Source organism: Zonotrichia leucophrys, chromosome Z (assembly GCF_028769735.1).
Source record: "Zonotrichia leucophrys gambelii isolate GWCS_2022_RI chromosome Z, RI_Zleu_2.0, whole genome shotgun sequence".
Lineage (NCBI taxonomy): Eukaryota > Metazoa > Chordata > Aves > Passeriformes > Passerellidae > Zonotrichia > Zonotrichia leucophrys.
The window spans coordinates 60,654,364-60,677,575 of record NC_088200.1 but is presented as its reverse complement, the minus strand read 5'-3'; the positions used below and the strand labels follow the sequence as shown (position 1 = coordinate 60,677,575).

Here is a 23,212-nt window from a genome sequence, read left to right as displayed (position 1 = left end):
GATAGCTGCAATGTTGTCAGCTCTCACTGCTTACAGGTTAGTGTATTTTAAAAGTCTCAACTGGGGCATTTTGTCTTGCTTGAGAATTTTAGGGACTCTATAAAAAGAAACTGAGATTTTTATTCATATAGCAGCACAGTATCCATGTATGTATGTGACCCTAATGCAGCCTAACTACACCAGCAAATAAGATTGATAAAGTTTTATCTGCTAGAAGGTATCACAGGTTTTGAATGTGTGGCTTTGAACAGCCTGATAGTCATCCTTGTTTACCCAATCAGTCCAAATTTTGCAGCTCTTAAATGTAAGTAGAACAGGCATACATTTTTGTACAACCTCCTCATAAGAGGAAAGATGGTGATACCTTTTAAAGCTGAATCATTTCAATGCTTAACAAGTCACAGACAGAAAAAAGTCTCAGAGTTACTACCAAACACAAAATAAGCATGAATGAATGAGTGAATTAAAGAATGAGCACAGCTTTCTGCAGCCCTTGTATAACTTCTTCTATTTGTGAAAACTCATGTGGATTTAATAGCTGGACCGTTGTTAAATCAGATTATATTATGTTCAGCATGTAGCAAAAGATTATTGTGTAAAAAAATTAGTGATTTATGTTTGACTCAGCTATCAAATGTGTATCAATGACTGCTTTTCAGCTGTGAAAATTGCCTCGCTTTCATCAAAAAATGCACAATGACTAACATTAAGACTAAAAAAGATGCCACTGTGTTTAGGTTTCTCTTAGAGGAATAAAATCAGGAACTATTATTATTAATATTATTATTATTATTAATTTTTATTAATTATTTTAAATAGTTGGTATATTTCTATATGTGAATGCATTTCCTAACTTCATATGAACTCTGTTATAGAAAATGCCTTGTTTAAGCAGGTTATATCTTCATCCCTTGAATATAAGGGTTCACAAGCCCCAGGGACCTGCCTGCCCATAGTCCAGCTGCTTCTCATATTCCCTCAAGACATCCATGAAGATTACAGGCATAAGCACAGGCTCAGCCTCAAGTCTTTTTGACAGAGGTCAAGACATTACAGTACCTGAGACATAACTATGGCCACAAGGCAGCTTTCAGAAGAAAAAAATCCCCTGGCTTGTTCTCCCAGCAAAAAGAAACAAGGAGGTCAGTTTTTTTATCAGTAGAATGCTCAACCTGGAAAATTTTGGTGAAAGGACTCTTTTATTGTGATTATCAGTGTCATTAAACACGCAGAGGCATGGTTATCACTTCAGGACATCTCAGTTGTACTACAATGAAGACAGTCAGCTCTATACTACTTGGCAGTTTTCAGAGAATGGCATCTTTAATTTTGTTCCTAGTAATTAATCCTTTCTTTTTTTAATGTTCTGTCCAACTGCACTAACCCACATCACATCAGAATTTCATTCTCCTGCTATTTTTCAGCCCCCCAGAACAATACAAATCTTGTTTAACTTCAACCTAACTTAAAGTTGCATGAATTGATGTATGTACCCCACTATCTTTCATGAGGAAATGAATGTTAAAAACTTGCATTATGAATTTTGGCTCCAGTCAGTATATTTTAAATGAGCTTTTCTGGAAGGAAACCAAGAAGGAGAACGTATAAACCGACAGTTTGTGATGATGGTGTTATTTCATTGAAAGATATTTTTTGGTCATTACATAATACCTGAAATGCTCCTGCTTGCCAAAAGAAGTGTTAGCTGCAGACAGCATTGACTGCAAACAGTCACCCTTCTCCTTTCATTGTTATGTAACTATTAACAGAGACATAAAAGCAAATCACAAGACCATGTCATTAAATGTGTGTTTGCCCATTTTTTCTCAAAGTTGATATTCTCTGTTATGTCCCAGTTGAATCCTTAATTATAACCACATGACTTCTGTGAGAGAAAAATTGTATTAAAAAAAAAAATCACTCCATTGACAAGAATAGAATACTAAGTGATAAGCAGTAGATGTCATCAATGCTGGTGTAGTGATATTCCTGTTAGTACCACAGGTATTCCACAATGCTAAAAGGTAAAGTTAGCATCAAATATATTAGTTATGAATGGAAATGAAAAAAAGAGAAAAGCCCAGAGTTTTGTTGTAACCTTTAGTAACAGCCAATAAATGCCTAAAATAGGTCTAAATTTCACTCAACTGGTAAATTTTTAAGCCCTGTAAGCTCAAAGACATGGGTGCATTTTGAATACTAAGAAACAATGTTATGTATTAATCACAGCCCCTCTCTTTTGCTCGCTTTCCCTTTTCCATGTATTAATATCTGCAGGACTGCCCTGAAAAGGATCCAAAGATATTACAATCTCTGAGATGCAAAACAGAGTCTGACCCTTATTTTGGGACCCTCTCCAAGCACAGCTTGGAGCTTCGTGAAGTTTAATATATCCACAGTCAGGCAAAAGGTTATACATGTGATGCACCAAAAACTGAGGTGTTTCAAATAACAATTTCTTACCCTTAGGGTTATTTCATTTCATCAAATGAAGAGATTAAATGAGCAAATGGCCACTAAGATCAAATTACCCTTGTCATGATGAACTCTCAAAACATGAATTATCTACATTGGCACCATTTCACATCATTTCACCATGATCCTTTATTTCAGATTATTGGCGTACTGTCTGAAAAATTATGATCAAACTTGCCTTGGAGTGCAAGTTCAAAGAGCCAAGCAGAATCTTCTGTTTGGACTATTAATATACAGGACAATATCTTACAATCATGCTTGAGGAATGAAATTTACTCTGCTTTTAAAATGATAACTAGTTTCTATAGTCATAAAAATTTATAATTTTGTCTAAATTTTTAGTCAATAAGAAACTTATCAGAATTTACAATATTTTATCCTCCTTTAAGTACCAAAATCAAACACATTTTTGTTGCTTTGCAGAGAAAACAGGGACAAAACTTGATATTATTCCCCTCAATAGCAAGAATCTGACCAACATAGTCTGCTAAGAAGGAAGATTAAGCCTTAAGAACAATTGCCAGCACTGTCCCAATAATTACACTGTCATTTAGTGTGGCTAAGAAGATGGAGGCCTTAATTTGCAAATGCCCATATTTCTCCAAACCTTTGTTATGCAGTCAGCTTTATGTTGGGTCACAGATGACAGTCTCTTAGGTTATGATACTAAAAAAATACTCTTCATCAATTTTTGTAAAATGGTGCAAAAAGGCAACTAATAATATGAAGTTTTTTTAAGAGAATTAAAAAACAAAACTCAAACATTTAATTATTTTAAGTATATATAAAACTTGTTGTAGTTTAATTTTTACCTGGAGACACAGAAACAGAGAATTTTCTGTGGAAAGGACCCACAAAGATCATAGAGTCCAATTCCTGGCCTTGCACAGCAGCCACATCATATGTTTGAGAGCATTGTCCAAGCACTTTTTGAACTCTGTCAGGTTGAGCTCAAGCCCTGTCACTGTTCACCACAGAGAAGAGATCAGTGCCTGCCCTTCCTTTTCCCTCACAAAGAAGTTGTAACTCTGATGAAGTCTACCCTCAGTCTCCTCCAGGCTGAGCAGACCAAGTGGCCTCAGCTGCTCCTGATATGGCTTCACCTCAAGGCCATTTACCATCTTCCTTGCCCTCCTCTGAGTGCTTTCTAACAGATTAATGTTTTGGTTTGTTTTTTTTTTTTTTCCTATTGTGGCACCCAGAACTGCCCCCAGCACTGGAGGTGAGGCTGCCCCAGAGCAGAGCAGGACAATCCCCTCCCTTGCCTGGCTGTGATGCTGTGCCTGATGCACCCAGCACACGGGTGGCCCTTCTGGCTGCCAGAGCACTGCTGACTCATGTTCAGCTTGGATCCCCAGGTTCCTTCCATGGCACTGCCTTCCAGCATCCCATTCCCTACTCTGTTGGTACATTCGCGATTACTGCATTCCAGATGCAGAATCCAGCATTTTCCCTCTGTTGAACTTCATATGGTTGATGATTGCCCAGCTCTCTAATTCATTAAAGTCTCTCTGCAGAGCCTTTCTTCGTTTAAAGGACTTGAAAACTCCTCCTAGTATAGTGTTTTTTGGCAAATTTGCTTAGTATCCCTTCGATTCCTGCATCCAAGTAATTTATGAATGTTTTGAAGAGCACAGGACCGGGGATGACAGAACCCACTAGGGACAGGTCTCAGATCTGTTGTCAGCCCATTCACTGTGACCCTTTGTGCCGGTGTTCTCAGCCATGTCACCATGCATTTGTCCAGCTATGAGCTGGACATTTTGCCCAAAAGGGTCCTGGGAGAAACAGTATCTAAAACTTTGCAGAAATCCAAAAACATTACACAACAAGTGTGAACAAGAACTTGAGACAAGAGTCCTTTTGTATGAAAGATGATTGTGTACCTACACCGACAGCTGGAAAGCTCATTCTTTTTTAAAATATTCAAAACTGTGTTGTTAGGTCATCACTTTTGCTTAACTTCCCTCTGCTTTTCTTGTTTCATTGGGATTTCTGTATGAAGTCAATCAAATTTCAAAAGAGCAAGTCAGATGTACATAGAAAAATTAAACAGAAAAGGGATTACACTTTTTTTCTGGGGCTAGCAGAATCATAACTATGTTTTTTACAACAGGAATGCTGGACCCAGATTCTAATTAAATTTCTAGTCTGTGCAAGAAAACAAGCTAATAGCTACACAGATGTCCTAATCATTCTTAAGGACATTATTATTCATATTAAAGATTGCTTGATCTCATTTTACCTTTTTTCCCTTTTCACACTCTTTTGTTCTCATGGCATAAAAAAAAAAAAAAAAGATGGGGTAAGAGGATGCATGGTCTTACTTCCTTTTTTTGAGATTTGAATTATATAGCAGCTTTTCTGACATATATTGTTTGCTTAGCACATTTAGGATTATCATCTGGTCTCACCTTTGTGACCTGCCTCCCATCTCCTGAAAATATTTAAAACAGGATTGTAAAAATAACAAAGAATTAGAAAGATATCACCTTTCATTTCATTTTCACCTCATATCACCTTTCACCTTCATTTTCATACAAGGTAACCCAAATATAATTTTCTGTATTTTGAGAATCATACCATAAAGTATGCTCTCACCCCTAGGGAAGACCATCCTTTACAGTATGATTCTAAAAATAGAGAAAAGGGGGAAGAAAACCCCCTAGGGAAGAAAGGCCCTTTCTTTCTAACAGAGAAGCTTCACTGAAAGTCTTAGAGGGTGATAATTAGGTGTTCTGGTGTCTTTAATTTACACAAAACTTAGATGGAGCACCGGAGAGAGACACATGAGTTACGACTCTCATGGTAACATCAATTTTTATACCTAAAGAACTACCAACACTATAAAGAATCAATACACTTCAGGAACAACCCTCAAAACCCAAGATAACCTTAATAGTTATCTTATGGGAGCTGGTATATTCCCTGAAGAAATTTGGTGCATCTTTCTGACAGATATTAATACTCTTTCATACATCATCCACTTTCCTTGACACTTTATTTGCCATCTCTGTGACATTTATAAAAGTTTAAAGCTAATAGCACAACAACTACAACTAATGGTAGTGCAGATGCATGTAAATCTTGGGAAGAATAAATTATAGAGTGTCACAGTAAACTGAAATTAATGGAACTGAACCTGAGTGCCTGAGAGTAAATAGGTTTAGTTGCATTAGAAGACTATCCTCTCAAAAATTGAAGAAAATAACCCTCTTGCTGAAGGCTAATTGCTTCTCTGGCATCATACTATACCATGTTTGTATAAACAAAGAAAAATCATCTAAAAATCAGTGGCGGACCTAGTACTGGGCTGGATACAGGAGAGCTGGTAGAGACCTGAAGAAAGGTAAAAGACTTACCTTTCAGGAGTGTAGAATAGATTAAGGCTTTTATCTATATATGGGATGCTAAGAAAAAATCTGCTTAATCCTATATGTCTTCAGGGACACACAAAATATCTCTTTTCCCATCCTTCCCTGTAATTCAACCACATTCTTTGTTATCTGTTATTTGAATTTAAACTCTCCTCTGAAAGGAAGTAGCTAGACCTGTTAGCTTAGCCTGTTTCTTACCAAGCAAACCTCGCCTTTTTATTTTACTGGAGCTGAAGGTCAGTGTACTGCTGTTACAGTCCTCATCCTCTGTCAAGGAGGCAGCATGATACTCATTCCAAAGTGAATCAGCTTTGAGAAGAGGTGAAGTGAATCAGCTTTGAGAAGAGGTGATTTTAGTCAGCGCCCAAAAACAAGTGAGAGAATCACAGAATGGAATCACAAGGTTGGAAGGGACTTTTTAAATGTTGCCCAGTCCAAGCCCTCATCATGGGCAGGCACAGCTCCGACTAGATTGGGTTGCTTAGAGCAATCTGGACTCTGCTGTCAAGATGAAGTAGAAGGGGTGTCTACAAACACCTCTTTTTTGTATTAGCAGCTTTGTCCTTACCTGGATGGGTCTTAGTATGGAATAAGGGAATAATTTCAAATAAACTGACATTCAGACAACAACAGCTTCCTTATTGACTGAGACTGTCAAAGAGACTGATAGAGTAAAAAGTCTGTGGTATTATCTTTGCAGTTATCCTGAAATTCCCAAAAAGTGTAAAATTCACCTTTTCTTGTTCATTCGTGTTTGAAAAATGTCATTGTGTTCATAAGATCAAAGTTAAACACAGAGTATCCATGAGCAAGAGAAAAACAAAATAAAACAAAACAGCAAACCCATTAACCTGAAGAAATATTACTCTGACCCACGGTCTGAACTTATCCAGTAGGAAAACAGAAAGGTAGACATTTTTCTCTAGCATAAAGACTTCACCCAGCATCTTGAATCTTTGAAAAACAATAAGGAAAGCAAATATATAAAAAAACCCTCCACATTTGTCCAGCAAAGCTGCATGAAACGATCAGACTCCAGCTGTCCTCTAGATCCACTTTTCTCTTCTGTATTAATTTCTTTAGTTCCATCCTCACGGCAGCTGCAGACCCTATTGCTAGGACATTTATAAGCTGGTGACCTCCTAAACTTTAAGCATAAAAGATGAATGCAAAATATAAGGGGTGCCTCAATGCCTTGTCATCTTTCACAAGCTCATCCATATCCCTCAAGATAGTGTGTGCAGAAAACTTTCCTAACACCATGGTAAAACACAGGAAATAACCCACATCTGTTTACAGATGTGAGAGCAGGTGATAATAAATATAGTCCAGAATAACCATCTTCAGATAATTTATTCATCTTTTAGCTCTGTTACATCTTTCTGTCATCCATACAGGTTTAAAATGCAAGAGTGAAGAAAATTTGAATGTCAATCTATGTAGCAAGTGTACTTTTAAAACTTCTTCTCTATAGATAACTTCTGCAGAAGTATATTTCACATTTTCATCATAAAAGGATTATAAGTAGAAGAATTGCTTATTTAGAGTTGGAATGACAAAAGCACTGCTAAGAAAACATCTCCCCCCTTATTTCTGACTTTTCTCATTGATTCTTTACTCTTTCACATATTTTAATCTTTGTATACATTAACCATATTTCACATATATTTGTCCTGTTTTCACCCACATCTCAGTCATTTCCTCAAAAAATGTTATTCCTCTTATCTGCTGGAGCATCTCCTGACACTTTGTAAACAGCAGTACCTTTCTATCTAAATTTTTAAAGTAGCCTGTCCGTAGATGGCAAGGGAGTCTATCTATCAGGAGGAAAAGCTGAGACCTTTCTTGTGAGATGCTGTTCTGCCTGAGCAGTTCTGCTGGTTACCCTTAAAGGAACATAATCCATCCCTGGTGCTCTCCTTAGTACTTGTCTGTCTTTTGTGCCTGCACAAAATTTATCCCTCATTTGTTTTTTCAGATCCTGCTAGTGATATTCTATGCAACAATTACTATTGGCATAGCGACACTAATAGCCCCTGCAGAGAAGACAGAAAAATATCACTGCCACAAGTGGGCTTGTAATTTCCAATTAACAACTCAGAGCTGGTTGAAACAGAGCTTACCCGGTGGATCCATTGGAATTCAGTGAAAATACTCTCTCTTCATTTTGTACAATTTGTTCCTCAGTTTTTATACTGACAGAAGGAGTAACTGGAATGTTTGGAAATTTTCAGTTCTACTCAAATAATTTTTTGCATATTTCTCAAGGATTTTGTTTGTCATTATTTCTGACCATTATATTTGGAAGTGCTGTAACTCTGAGGAGAACAGAAAATCACTTCCTCAACTAATATAATGAATGCATAATTTGCATTTCCACTCATTTTTTGCAAAAGAGAGGAAAGATCTATAATTGGTGGCTGTGACAAAGGTTGCTATATGCAATGCAGTTCTCTCGATAGTCTGACAGCTTTTTAAAAGAACAACAAAAATCTCCTCTTTATGTCTCCAAAAAATCACACTAACCACCGCTTATGAAATAGACTAGAAAATTGATTTATGTTTCAAAATTATCTGTTATAAAGGAACAGAACTCCTTTTACTGAATAGCCATCAAAAAGGAAATCAAAAAGCAGCAACTTCAGATGGGTTTGCTTGAATAATGGATTCCCAAATATATTTCAAACAAATAAAAAACAAATAAACAAACATACAGATTATAATTTGAATAAATGCTATGCCGGCTGACTTTTTGGGATGAAAAATGAAAAATAAAAAAAATAATTTCAGTACTAGCAAAAATTCTGGCCCTTGAAACTCATTTTGCCTCTCCACAGAGTTACCTAGTTTTATCATTATGCTTTCACTTTCAAATGAAAGGAAATTTATTATGAAATCAAAAATAAGAAAGTTTTGATTTACTGAATTTTCTCTGCCTTATCTGGGGAAAAGCCATGTAGCAATTTTCAGATGGAGTTAATGAAAGATGTTAATTTCAAAGGATTTTATTTTGATCTAGAAGAAATCATAGGACAGGCTCTGTGCAAATCATAGTAACAAGAAACCAAAGACTGTATTAAAACCTTATTAAAAATTCCAGGGACCAAGTACCTAAATTGTCTATATTAAAATAGTTGCATAACTTCACATTCCCCTTCTGATTTGACTTCTATAACGCTTTTAATAACTAGATAAAATATTCAACCCTCCTAATAACCTAAACAGGATTGGGCCAGGTTTTAGCTTAGCTAAAAAGATCATATAAAAATGAATAAAACCTGCCTACAATTACGTTGGTTAAATTTAAGAAGGGGCAACAATTTAAAGTCTCTGCATGTAGAAATCAAATAACTTTTTGAGTATATTTTTTCTCCCAGCTCTCTCAATGGCAACATTTCAACAGGTTTAAATGGGAGCAGGATTTGACTCTTGCAGATGGAACGTGTGTCTCAAACTTTGTCTTTTTAGGTTCATCTTTCAATGCATGTTCAGTGATAACAGTAAACTCCACTAGTCATTTCTTATTTTACTAAGTCCATGCTGATTTCTGAAAGAGAAGAGATTAGGAAATGAAAATCTTCCCTACTGACATGACCAATAATGCATAGTTGGGAAGAAGGACTGAAATGAACTGTGGAATTTAATGAAGTTACACAGTATTATACAGAAAAAAAAAAAATGCTATGTTTGACTATACTGCAGCAACTAAGGCTGAAATATTCTTCAGTGAAGTAACAGAGGCTGGCAGAGGCTGACATAAAGAGATTTCAAAGAGCAAATTCAGTAAAATCCATTAAAACCCTCACAAAATTGATGAAAAACTGCAAGGAATGTTTCTGTGATAATGGTGACCTTTAACGTCACTTCTTTCAAGAAATGTCCTTATCTTATTAGTGACTTTCCTGGTGTAAAGCAAGATTTTTTGTGGGAAAATTTGACATATACAGAGCATAATAACTTTTACCCAGGCAAATATGCTATGTTCAAAAGGGGAAATTAGGAATTTTTGCACAGTTAAGAAACTGCTGGGCATGTATGAAGACTGAGCTGATGGCTCTCAGTGTTTTATTCTTCCTAGGCTAGAATTACTCTGGAAGTAGTTTCTCAATTCACTGTTAAGTCACCACACACACACACGTGCATACAACATTTGTATTTAATTTTTCATTCATGCTTATCGAATAAGTAATGGAAAGTAGAGTCCCATTAGATTAGAAATAGTCTTATTCATTCTCATTTATTCTTCCTAAACATCCTGTTCTGGTAGAACAGCATAATATCTTTGTAATCTAAATAACAATCCATCTTTTCAGGAAAATGAACTAACACTCTTAGAATTTATGTATCTGCCCATCACCTACCTTCACCTTTACTTTGCCTTTCTCTGAATTTTCAACACTACTATTCCAAATAGTGTGGAAACTTACATAAGATTTTTTACAGTGGTGTGGAGACTCACAGTGTTTATTATTGTACCCAATTCAGAAAGATGCTGACTTAGATTGGTTCTGAAAAGTTTACCATTTTGTTGTCTTCTTAAATGGCAATCTATCCCTAAGTAATTAAAAAGTTATTAGTACTAGGATTCTAGGAATAATAAAAATTTAGTGCATTGGGAAATCCATGTGTTTACTTGTTAGCAGTGAAAAGAAAAAAGAAACTGTTTTAAAAATTCAAACTGTTAGATTCCCAGTAAGTGCAATAAAGAAATCTTTATATCTGACTTTGTTCCCATTTTTCATCTGTTAAACTCTGAAGTTTTAATCTAACAATGTAATTAAATGAATAGTTTACAAATAAATTTTTTTAACTGTAAGTTTTATATTTTATTGCTATTATTTGCATTTGAACACACCTTGACTGCCTTTTCAACTGTACCTGTTTGTATTTTCTTCTTTATAGCTTAGATATGATTAAATAAAGAACAAAAACTTATGTATATACTGTTCCTCCAGTGTCATTGTGTTATTCTTTCTAGGTGTCTATCAAAACAGTCAGAACTACATTAAAATCAGTTGCATTCTGTTTCTTATTATCTGTGTTTTGAAGCATACAATAGGTGCCAGTAATGTTTGTCCTATTCCTAATACACATTTAGATATAGAATAAAATTTTATTATAAATAATTTTCTATATAGTCAATAAAAACTACTGATGATGTGCATGTCTGAGTCTTCATACAAAAGTCTGATAAACTCAATTTAAAAAGTTATTTTCAGTATTTCTAAAGTAAGACTAATCCATTCCATAAAGTAACACAGAATACTCATATATCCATGTTGTTGTTCCTGAAAGCCGTTTGTTTAAAATGTTGCAAGCTGATCTAGAAACTAGAATTTTAAACATTGTCTGCTCACAGCATGACATCTCCAAATTGCCTTTCAATAGAAAAGTTCCAGTGTAGTGGTGAATATCAGCTCACTCTCCAGAGCACAACTTCATTATGCGCAAATTCTTCTGTTATCAAATTCCTTAAATGCTCCTGCAAGGTGAAGTACTGGGAAATTCTCTGGCCACAGTGGTTCAACTTGTCCCTCCTTCCCCCAGAGCAACTTTCAGAGAATAGTTATAGATTTTTCACTTCTAGGGAGCTCCATATGTTCATGACTTTTCAGATTATTTCTGTGTAGTTGCCTTTCTTTCCAAAAAGAGAGTTTTTGGAAGCATGAAAAAAAGGCAGAATCTACTTTTTGTAATTCTTGTTGTGCTTATGCACCTTCACAAAGCTTTCGGTAAGAGGAGTACAACCTGAGAGAGCATTCCTATTTCCAGCAGGGTCTACAGAAATAATATCAGAAAAAATGTCTTTCTACCAAACTCTAAAAGGAAGGCAAACTGTCTACAGCAATCATACCAACCATCTTGGTTGGTATGATTGCTGTAGATTTTTCCATAAGCACTGACAGGGGCAGTGGAGCTCAGTTGCTTCCAGGAAACAGTTTACTCATCCTATGAAGGAAACTGTTTACTCCTCCTGTGGACATACGACCAGAGGCAATGCAAAGTGGCTTCTTTATTGTACAGCAAAACTACACCAATACAATGCTGAATACACAGAATCCACATTGTTAATTAAGATCATCTTCAGTTGCCTTGTGCCTGTTGATGATTCTGAACAAATTTTTTTCCCATCTCCTTTTATATATTAGATCAGTTGTTTATAAAAATGATTAGCTATGAGAAGCAGTCTCTGGAAAGTCCCAGGCATACCATGGAAAGAAATGTACTTGTAGGTTCTTTCGACACAAGTTCCGTATTTCTTAAAGCCTCAAACCATTTTCTGGGACTTGTTTAATTTTCATATTACCCTATTCACCTTGTGGTTAAAGCTAGAGAATATTTTCTCCTGATAAAATTTGTGTGATATAATATTGTCAATAATGTATTTCGTTATGATGATTTACTGAAAAGTAAAATAACTTAAAGTTTTCCATAGAGATAAAAAACAGCACCAGGAAATATTTCAAAAACTACTTCCTGTACCTGATATTGTTGGTTGAAAACCAGATATGGATACAGTACAATTCTTTTAAGACCATAGACACACATGATTGGAATTACCAGTTTATTACATGGCCTCAATTACATGGTTGAAAATTACTGTTTTGCATACCAAAACCAAATAAATGCAGAGCTCTTTGTCTAGGTGAGATGTTGTGATCTACTGAGAGAAGTTTACTACATTTTGTGGTTTGAATAATTGGCTGCTGGACGCCATCTTCAAATTTCTGACAGACTGATGAATGTTTTATTTATGCTTTTTGTATTACTATTCCAGTCTTTCTGTTGAAATTTATTTTCATACTCAGGAACATGAGTGCTATTGTAATTTTGCTATAGTTTGTAAGTTCTGGTCATCCTCCAATCGGTGTTCTTTAAAAATTCACCTGTATATATGTAACTGTGATTGCTAAGAAATTTGAATTTATTTTAAGTTCTGTTCTTTGCAGTGTTATATTTTCTATGCTGCTTAGCTTTCTTCCAGCTCTTATAAGAAGGATCAACAGATGATAAAGGTTCTCAGAGTGGCTAAAACTGGCTGACTACACCACCATATGTTCACTTTTGTAACTTTGTTTTGATGTTCTTAATCCAGATGGTGGTAGAATGCATTCTATGTTTTAGTGCATTTTAGATTTTTTTGCCACATCCTTATATGTTCTTCAGATGGCAGCCAAACCGATTTCTTGTGATGGATTCAAAGCTTTTTATCCTCTTTTGCACTGGGTTGCTACATTGCTTTGCTAATCTTAATTTTGTTATTTCTTTATTTTAGTATCATTTTATCTCTTTAGGTACACAAGACAGAACCTAAATTTTATGGTCTATTCTGTTATCTAACATACTGTCAGAGCATTAGAACTGCTGAAATGCTTTCTGACATATAGGATACCCCCTCCATCTGCATTGCCTTTATCTATCATCTCAGTATTTTTTGGATTATGTACAGTCTCTTGTCAAAGTCTATCTTGTGTGTTTCAAAGGGAGTGGCAATTCTGCCAGTGAGCCAGAATGTGATCTTGGTCACTATGTTGTGACTTTTCTGGTGATCTGAGCCATAAGGCCTCATTTTCACCTGACAGCTCTGATAGTTGAATAACAGGCATTTTGGTCAGCTGGATGCTTTCATCAATGGCTTTCTCATGGTGCTTTCTGAAAGCCATGATCAAACCTACCTGGTGTGATGATTTTATTCCAAAGAGCAAAGAATATTCCTTTTAAGTATATTCACACACTCTTACTGAGTCTTTAGTGGACCTTTTATCAAATGGAGCAGATTGCCACTTTTCTATCACTGCAGCTCCCTGGATAAATCAAGTAGTACATTCTCAATTGTCAGTAATAGGCAGGTGCCATTCAGCAGCTTCTTTTGCAGGTGCCATTCAGCAGCTTTGAATCAATGCAAAGCCTTAGAAAGAATAGCTAGTTCCCAAGAATGTGATTTCATAAAAAAGGTTTAAGTTGAAGCATTTTCTTCATGCTCTGAAAATGAAACAAAGCTATTAGGATTTTCATTCATAAGGAAAAAAAGGTAAAATGCTAGCTTTGGAATAGCCAACATGACCAAGATTAGGACACTAGTCTGATACTAATATGTTAGAACAGCCACATTATACACATAGTTTTTCATTTTTCCTGTTAGTGTTCTTCCCTTTTATGAATGTGATTAAATACCCACTTCACGACGAATGTTTTCATTTTAAAACAAAATAATTTGAAGACTAAATAGTGTGGAATCTGGAGAATCAAATTCCAATGCAGTCTCAGAGATCAGTCTACTGCCTGAAGATTTTATTTTCTCTTTCATTTTGTTTTATTTCCTAATAAAGCATATAATAATTTAATGGGCATATTTCCATGAAAAAAGATGTGATTATTGTATGATTCCATTTCTGCAATTCCTTACTCACCAAGTGCACACCAGAGTGATAGGTGAAAATACTGAGGGTTCTTCTCATTTCTGTGAGTACTTTTCTTTCATAACAGCAGCAGGACTGAGCTGAATCCATTTTGGCAGACACACATGGTATGTTGTGAATTCTGCTTAGAATTTGCAGGTGTTATTTTTGTGCCCACTTCACTAAAATGTTTCGTTATGTTGCTGATAAAGGTCCATAGCAACTATTTTTTCACTTAATGATTATCTTCTCACTCTCCTCACATTGTACTGAGTGGTTTCAAAAGGGCCTATTGTCTTGCAATGCTACATGTACCTGTATTTCAAGTCCCATAAAGTCTAACTAATATCACCTTTTCGGGGTCAAGGTTTTTTTCCCTATGAACAGACCTTGACATAAGGAGCACAAAGATTGTGCCAGAGCATTTCTGCACCTTTGTACTGCATTACAGATGCATTCCTGATCCCGCTGTGATTCAACTGTTGTTGATTTAGCAACAGAGTGGAAAAATTTGCTGCTGTCTTTGTGCGTTATGTGCACACTGAGAGTCTTAAAATCTGTTAAAGCCATGCTCCAGGAAACATTCCTTGCATTGCAAGGCTTTAATCTTCAGTCACCTTCACATTACTGCACTACTTAGGAGAGCCCACTACCTCAGAATACAAAATCTGTATGCAACTTAGCTTCCTATATTGTTTACAAGCTTGTTATTGCCTTTGTGCTCTACATGTTCTCTGAATAATTTGGATGGTGGAAACCATTCATTTTTAATTCATCTTTCTCCAACTCCCCTCCCATGTTTCTTGATGTGGTGATTCCATAATTCTGTCCTGAACTGCAAAGGTGAACACTATTCTGTTTCCTGTCTGGGATGAATCACATTGTTCTCCTAGAAACATTTCTCCAAGGGTGGGCTGGTTTTCTCATGTATGTTTCCAGCAATCTTGTGTATGCCAGAAGCATATCATAAATATCTGTATTAATTGTGCATTGACAGAGATGGATCTTGAGCTTGAAGGAAGTGTATTCTAAACCATTACAACCAGTTTCATATTCTTAAGCAGCCCTGAAGAAGGTGACCTGAGATTCCTGGTCTGTGGCAAGATGAACATGAGTCAGCAGTGCCCTGGCAGCCAGAAGGGTCACCCGTGTCCTGGGTGCATCAGGCACAGCATCACAGCCAGGCAAGGGAAGGGATTGTCCTGCTCTGCTCTGCTCTGCTCTGGGGCAGCCCCACCTTGAGTGCTGGGGGCAGTTTTGGGTGACACAGAATAAGAAAGAAGTTTAACTGTGAAGAGAGCATTCAGAGGAGGGCAATGAAAATGCTAAAGGCCCTTGAATCTGCATGAGGAGTGGCTGAGGTCACTTGGTCTGCTCAGCCTGGAGAAGAGGAGACTGAGGGGAGAGCTCACTGCAGTTGCAAGCTCCTCATGAGGGGCAGAAGAAGGGTGGGTACTGTTCTGCGGATCAGTGATTGGATTTGAACAAATGGCCTGAAAATGAATCAGGGCAGGTTTAGGTTAGATATCAGGGAAAGACTCTTCATCCAGAAGGTGGCTGGGCACTGGAACAGGCTCCCAAGGGAAATGGTCACTGCACCGAGCCTGGCAGGGCTAAAGAAGCCTTCGGACAACACTCTCAGGCATATGCTATGATTCTTGGGGATGTGCTGTGCAGGGCCAGGAGTCATACTTCATGATCCTGATGGTTCTCTGACAACTCATATTCTGTGTTTCTATGATAAAATGCTTTTGTCATCAAATCATAATTTTCTTTTTCTTTGTAAAACTGGCATTATCTATTAAAAAATCCTGAAAAGTAGCTATCATTGAATAAAACACAGGATCAGTAGAAGGATGCAGATGGAAACATGTTAGCAAAAAAAAGGCACGGGGTAGTAACCTCAGTTACTATTTTTTCACCTATTATGGGAATAGAATTGGTGCTGTCTCACCTTGAGTACTGAGTGCAGTTCTGGTCCCCACAATTTAGTAAGACTATGGTGATGCACTGGAGAAAGATACCATCCTCATTGGTATCTCCAATGAGGAGCAGCTGAGGGATGGCTTCATTCCTCTTCTGTACTGGGAGGGAGGTGAGGCACTGGCACAGGTAGCCCAGAGAAGTAGTGGATGCCCCATCCCCAGCAGTGTTCAAGCCCAGGCTGAATGAGGCTTTGAGCAATCTGGTCAAGTGGAAGTTGTCCCTTCACAGGACAGGGGAGTTGGTCTTTAAAATCCCTTCCAATATATACCATTTTGATTCTATGATGCAATGACTCTCTTTCACAAAAAATAAGAAATCCCAATCTTTGTTTGCAGAAGAGAAGTAATGCAAGTGTAGCCCAAGGAAGCTGTGGGGCTGTGACTTTTTTACAGATTCTTACCCATTTCACTTCACTCCTTGATGTCAGAGACAGCAGAGATGATGAGACTGTCTGTGGTCTCAGAGAACAGAATTGCATGGCTTCTCTCAGCAAGTGCAGAAGGATTAAATAATTATTGATTTTTCTGAACATCTCTTTTGAGGATATGATACTTATGAGTTCTTAAGATTGGCAGAGTAATTTCCGTTTTTCAGCTCTGGAGTAAGAATTTTTCTGAATTACTTGATAGGAAGGTATAGGAAAGTTAATGAAGCTATTACCAATGAGATGGTACTTGCTTACTACTTGCTATTAGTAAAGCATAATCAAAGTCAATAATTTGGAGGATCCAAAACTGCCAGGCTTGTATCAACCTAATCTTGAGTGTCAGATGACAGCACTTTCCTTTGGATACTTTATGCCATTTTTGCACATTTTATAGCAGAACAATCCAATATATCAATTATCATCTGACTTCTACAGGTTGTGCATTTAGATACAGTATGTTTTTCCCTGCCAGGTAAACAGAGATTTCATGATGATAAAGTTTATTTCGTGGGCTGGATGCTAGCAAGAATTGTTGACTCTACGACTTTTCATCTAAAAGGACAAATCTCTACGGGCACATTTAAATCCACCTGCCACAGTGTTTATCATCTCTCCTGTTACTCAGCCACATTCCTGGAGGCACAAGAAGAGATGGGAAAGATAATTCTTTGGTTTCCATTCACACTAAGTTAATTATGAAGGTAAGAATAAGAAAACAGACAATGTGCAGCTCCTTCAGTTATCAGAAAGATGTGTTGGGAAATAAAATGCAGCAACAGTGAGAAATTTTTCATTCTATTTTTCCTGCTCTAAAAATAAAGATAATAGTGGTTTTGGTAATCAATATGTATCATGTTTGTTATGTTATTAATTAGGGACAGACTTGGGTTCCTGGAGTCAGCCTTCGATGCAAGGACATATCATGCTGCCTAGAGCTTCATACTAGTGGCAAAGTGATGCATTTCCTGTTGAGCTGGTCTTTCCCTTCTTCCTCCTGACAGTTTCCTGCGATGCTATTCTACAAGTAGAGTCACAGAAAGGACTGCTCTGAGACGCAGCTCTGGGGGTGTCTGAACCAGCCACATGCACTAAGGAGGTCAGATTGGGTATTTTGTCAGCATGTTCTTCTATGGTATTTCCATGAGAACAAGGAGCCATGTCTCACACAAATCCCCTGGGGTTCATTCTTTCTGCATTTGCCCAGGGGCAGTGCTGTGCTACAACACAGGTGAACACTTCTAGCCCAGGGTTCTGGGAAAAACTGAGCCAAGGTAACAGACTACTGTTCCTAGGAGATTGGAGACTAGATGGTGTTTCACAACTTGAGGCGAGTTGTGCAGAAATGGAAAGAAGTCAGTGACAGATAACCAAAAGACAACAAAAAAAAAAACCCACAAAAAACCCACAAACAACAAACACAAACAACAAACCAAACCGAGCAAACAAAACAAAAACAAAACAAACAAACACATGAAAAATATATTTGTCTTTCTTTCTACATGCAGCTTAAATCAATCTTCTTCTGAGAAGTTCACTTCATGTATGTTTTCCACATCTCCTGTGTTGACCAACCTATGAAGCAGGACACCTAACTTTGTATGTAAAAGTGAAACAACCAGTCTTGCCCTGATTTAACTTTACTGATAAATTTCAGTTCTTCCCAAAGCTACATATAATGCTTTATGCTATCACTGATATCAAGAATCCAGCAAGCAGATTTTTCCAGTCATGCTCTTAGCATGAACTGAGATGAAACAACTTGGGAATTTCCTGTAAAATGTACATGTGCTGTCCTCTAGGTTAGTGTAAGGTTCTACAGGAAGGGTAAAGCCCTGAGATCATGAAGTGGTTTTTTTTTTCTTTTTATTTTCAATGGTGTCCTATCTTGTGGTATTATTTACAATAAATTAAAATATTAAAAGTTGTGTGGACAAAATATTTCATTAATAAAGTTTTTTCTCATGTTAAATAATTTATGCAATATCTGTTTTTAGTATACCTTTTAATTACAGCAATTTTCCATCAGTAGCTAGCTAAACTTGTTAGACAAACAAGGAAAAGCACACCAGATGCTTTTTTTTGTGAATAAACTGTATACTTGGTTTTGAGACAGAAGATAAAATAATGCTACTTTTGTTTTTCTTTTTTTTTTCTTTGCCTTTCAGATATATTTCAGGTCTATATTTATGTCTGCCTCATTTACAAGAGATTTTTAGAAGTAATAATGCACTGTTTCTCTGCATGGTATGGTGACAACCTAAGAGCTAAACAAAGAAAACTTGTCACCTAAAGAATATGAGGCTTTTTAACAAAATTGCTGAAAAAAAATTACTGATATCTGCTTCTTCCTTTTAAAGTTTCAAACCAAGGCAAGTCAGCCATGAAAAGATAATGTCTGCATAGGTGTAACTGCTTGTGTTTTGGTGGTGTTGAGTAGCTGTCAAGATGAAGTGGCTAACAGTGAACAGCAGCTGTTCAAATATTAAGAACAATATAGCAGTTTTAATGCACTGGCTACAGTACTTTAAAGAACTAGGTATATATGTGTCAGGATGGTGGGAAAAATAATTTCCTTTTGTTCAGCATTGGCACTGATAACTCTCCTTGCAATTCTCAGTAGTGTATAAACAGTGCTATGCCCTTCTTTGCCCAAGTTCACTATCTTTAACTTGACTGAGTCAACTTGGAGTTGACCCTTAGCCAAACCTGAAGAAATTCATACAGGCCCTGATGGCCAAGTTCAAAGTGATGAACAAACAGAGCTTTTTCTGGTTTCACTTAAATCTAAAACTTGAGATGATGAAATTTACATGAAATTAAATAGACCAAATATTTTAATTAACCCCTTTGGGAACTTCAAGAAAACTTCATAGAGCTTTGCAAGTAAAGACACAGAATATGAATAAGGGATGTCTGAGCTACCATGCCCAGGAAAAAATGTGAATTTCTCATTCCCATCAAGGATATTCATGTCAGATAGATAGTTCAAGTCTATTTATACTGTGCAAGAAAACCTGCATGTATCTGCATATACAAACCTGACTTTAACAGTGGTATTTACAGATCCCTCAAGTAACCTTTTACCATCCAAGTGATGTGATTGAGCCCAGCATGGCATCTGTATGTAGTATAATTTGATGAATAAAGCCAACTAACATTTATGAAATCATCTATTAACGATATTTATTTCAAACTCCCAAATGAGACTTCTGCCATTTTATGGGTATCATCAAAGACTGTCTGCATAATCAAAAAGCAAAGAAAAGGGATAATCAATTGTGACCAGGAGATTAGGTGCTCCCTATATCTTCCATGTTGAGGTAAAAAAAGAATACTAAATTTTCATAGGACACTTTGTATCCTGGTATAGAGAATATGCAATACAGAGGTTTTTAAGGGTCCACATAGTTATTTACTTATTTTCACTGGGTGAGACAGTGATGGTAGATGGTGCTCCATTTGGGTCTGGGAGGAAATCGTGGGAGCCCATTAAACAGCCTACTCAATGGAGAAGCACACTGCTGCTTTTCAAAATGCCTGAATAATGTCCACTCACAGATTCCCAAAGAACAGTGAATTAATGGGGAGGAATGGCACAGCAAAGACATCCATGCACTCCTAGATTTCAAGTTGATGGTCATTTAGGTACAACTTTTCCCACTGTCACAAAAGTAAATTAGATATTTACTAAAATATTTTGATTCCCACCATGTCCTTTTTGTCTTTAATCCAGGATGTTATCAAGTGAAACAAAATACTTGGAATTTTGGTCTTTCATAGTCTTCCCTCTGTCCCACTGTCCAAAACACACAAATTTTAGAAAGCATATTTTTGATGCTACTGCATATTCTTGTGTACTTCACACTGCAATTCCCAAAGGAATAGGTCTCCAGCCATTTCATTTGTACCTCTTGTCTTTCTGGGACTTTTGAACTGTTCTCTTGAGATCTATATTAAGAAGTAAAACAAAATGTTTCACACTGCATTTTAAACAATGCAACTCAGAAAATCACTGAAAATAAGTTACAATAAAATATGAGTGCATTCTTTCTCTAAGGATCTGCTCAGGAGAAAAAGGAAGGAAGAAAGGGGGGAAAAGCCCCAAGTGGTGATTTAACTTCACTATAAATATATAGGCTGGGTTGTAAAAATCCTTAGGACTTTGTGACGGGAAGTATGCTGCAACTTTAACCTGACTCCATACCTGGAATAAGTTTTTGTCTATTTATAAATTTAAAATATGAAGTGGTTTCACTGACTTTACTTTGCATGCCTCTTAATAAAAGATGTATTTTACATGTTAACAGCAAAAAAAAATACAGGAAAAAAAGCTTCTTCTAGCCATGAAAAATTCAAATATTTGATGGGTAAAAATTGAACACCTAAGAGATTTTATGAGGTAAAAATGAGCAATTTCTCCATATTTTTGGTTCATGTTTTATTAAAACAGAAGAACCATAAGTGCAATAGTTTAGAGAGGATTAGCTTGGACAGTCTCTGCTGCATGCTTGTTCTATGTCACACAGCAGAAGTGAGGTGGTGTGTGTTACTACAGCGTAAACACAGCACAATGGCATCTGTCAGCCCAGGCACATAAAAGAGAGTACCATGTCACCAAAACCTACTATACTTTATTTATACATGCCATTTTTAATACAGCTAGGCTTTTTCAAGCTATTGTTTTTCTTCATGCCTGCTAAGGAGTCAAATTTTCCAACTCACAACTTGATAATATTGACATATTTCAAGGAAATTTTTTATTAATTATTATCTAAAATTCTCTAAAGAATCTCAGACTCAGGCTGCCCAACAGGCCTGAAAGATCAGCCATTCCTAGCTTTTTGTATTTTACAAAGGATCACCAATTTCCAGCATTTTTGTGTTCTACTAGTAATGGCACTGCCCCATGAATACTTGCCTCCTGTGTGAAAATAGTAATCCAAAAACTGCATATTATGATGTTTAGGGAAGAAAGCCTCTTATGTTTTTCTAGTTACAATATAGCTGAGGCCTAAACTTGTTTTACAGAAAGGATGGAAATCGGTCTCAACACGCCTGGGGAAAGTCAAAGAAATTTGCCTTTGGACTAGGGGTATGCGTGAAAATTTAAGAAAGTTTAACCTAATCCTAGATGCTAATTTTAGGAACTTTAGTGTTATTCAGACACTGAAATTCAGAGACAGATGTTTTTCAGTGTGTAAAGACTCATTCCTATTCATAATTAATACCTTGATATTAATATTGCCTTCAGAGGAAAGAGGAGATGGATTTCAAAGAAATCTTTTACATTAGTTTACTTTAAAATACTCTGTGGAAAGATCATTTGCTGATTTAAATTGATGTCCAAAAAAAGTAGGAGCAATACTAAAGAAAAGCTTATGTATGAAAGAAAATAGATAAAAGAATGAAAGACTGCAATAATAGAAACTAAAATTCAGTGAGAAAAGGAAAATTTAAGTATTAGAGATTGATGCAATCCAAATCAGTGGAAATATGAACACACTCCTTTTCATCTAGTCCAACATCTATTTGAGAGAGAGACAACAAAATACTGGATACCTGTATAACATTAAAGAAAATGTTGTAATTAAACTGTGTGAAACAAACCCATCAGAATCTGACTACTGGAATATTTATAGAAAGGATGACTACCATGTGAAACCTATAATGGTATTAGATGCCTGTTCTACCTTTGTAGTGCTAATCCTGTAATGAAAATTATGTTCAATATATTTAGTAACAGGTGTTTACGTATAATTTTTTTAACAATTACATTATTTTAATTTAAGTGTCCATAGGTTTATTCACAATTCTAGAGATAAAAGAGTTACAATACTAGAGGTAAAATTTTATCTAAATGGAATTAAAGATTTTTTTCTTCTGCCTGTGTCAGGCCAAATATATGCTAGCCTTAAAACCTGCAAAATTAATAAAATATAATCTCCACCTCTCCCAGTTCACTATTGCTTTCCTTCAAGCATTGCTAAAACATTTCATTTGGGAGTTAGTTTGAGAAACCATGTGAGCTTCCTACCAAACAAGAAATTTAAGTCCTTTGAATTTGGTGAAAGCTGCCATGCAAAATTTTGGCTTTGCTCAGCAGTGCACCTAACTTCCTTCTTCTTTCATTTATTTTGAATTAATGAATTAACCCAGACTACACCATGTGAAAAACAAAAAAGAAATAGAACAAGACTATTCCTTTGATAAGATGTAAACCATGCTCAATTAAAAATACACAAAAACAAGAAATAACATCACAGTGGATTTGGACTTGAGTTAACAATAATGTTATATATAATGCTTAAAGTGTACTAGCTGAGAACCACTTACACTTTTTGACATGAACCTTGAATATAACCCAGTCTGTCAGTTAATCCATGCAATCTTTTTTCTTTTAATCTGACCTGACTTCTCCCACTACATAGCTTCCACATCTGAGTTTATCCCACCAAAAGGCAAAAAACAGCAAGGTTTTAAGGAAGCAACAGCAAAATTACCTTTTGTTCTCAGGGGATGAATAACTGGTATCAGGATGCTAATTCTAT

At 36.3% G+C, this 23,212-nt stretch overlaps 1 protein-coding gene across 7 annotated transcripts in view; it reads right to left on the bottom strand.

Annotated features, from left to right (window-relative positions):
* LINGO2 (leucine rich repeat and Ig domain containing 2) overlaps window positions 1-23,212 on the bottom strand; it is a 483,020-nt gene that overhangs the window by 277,136 nt on the left and 182,672 nt on the right. The window lies entirely within an intron of this gene.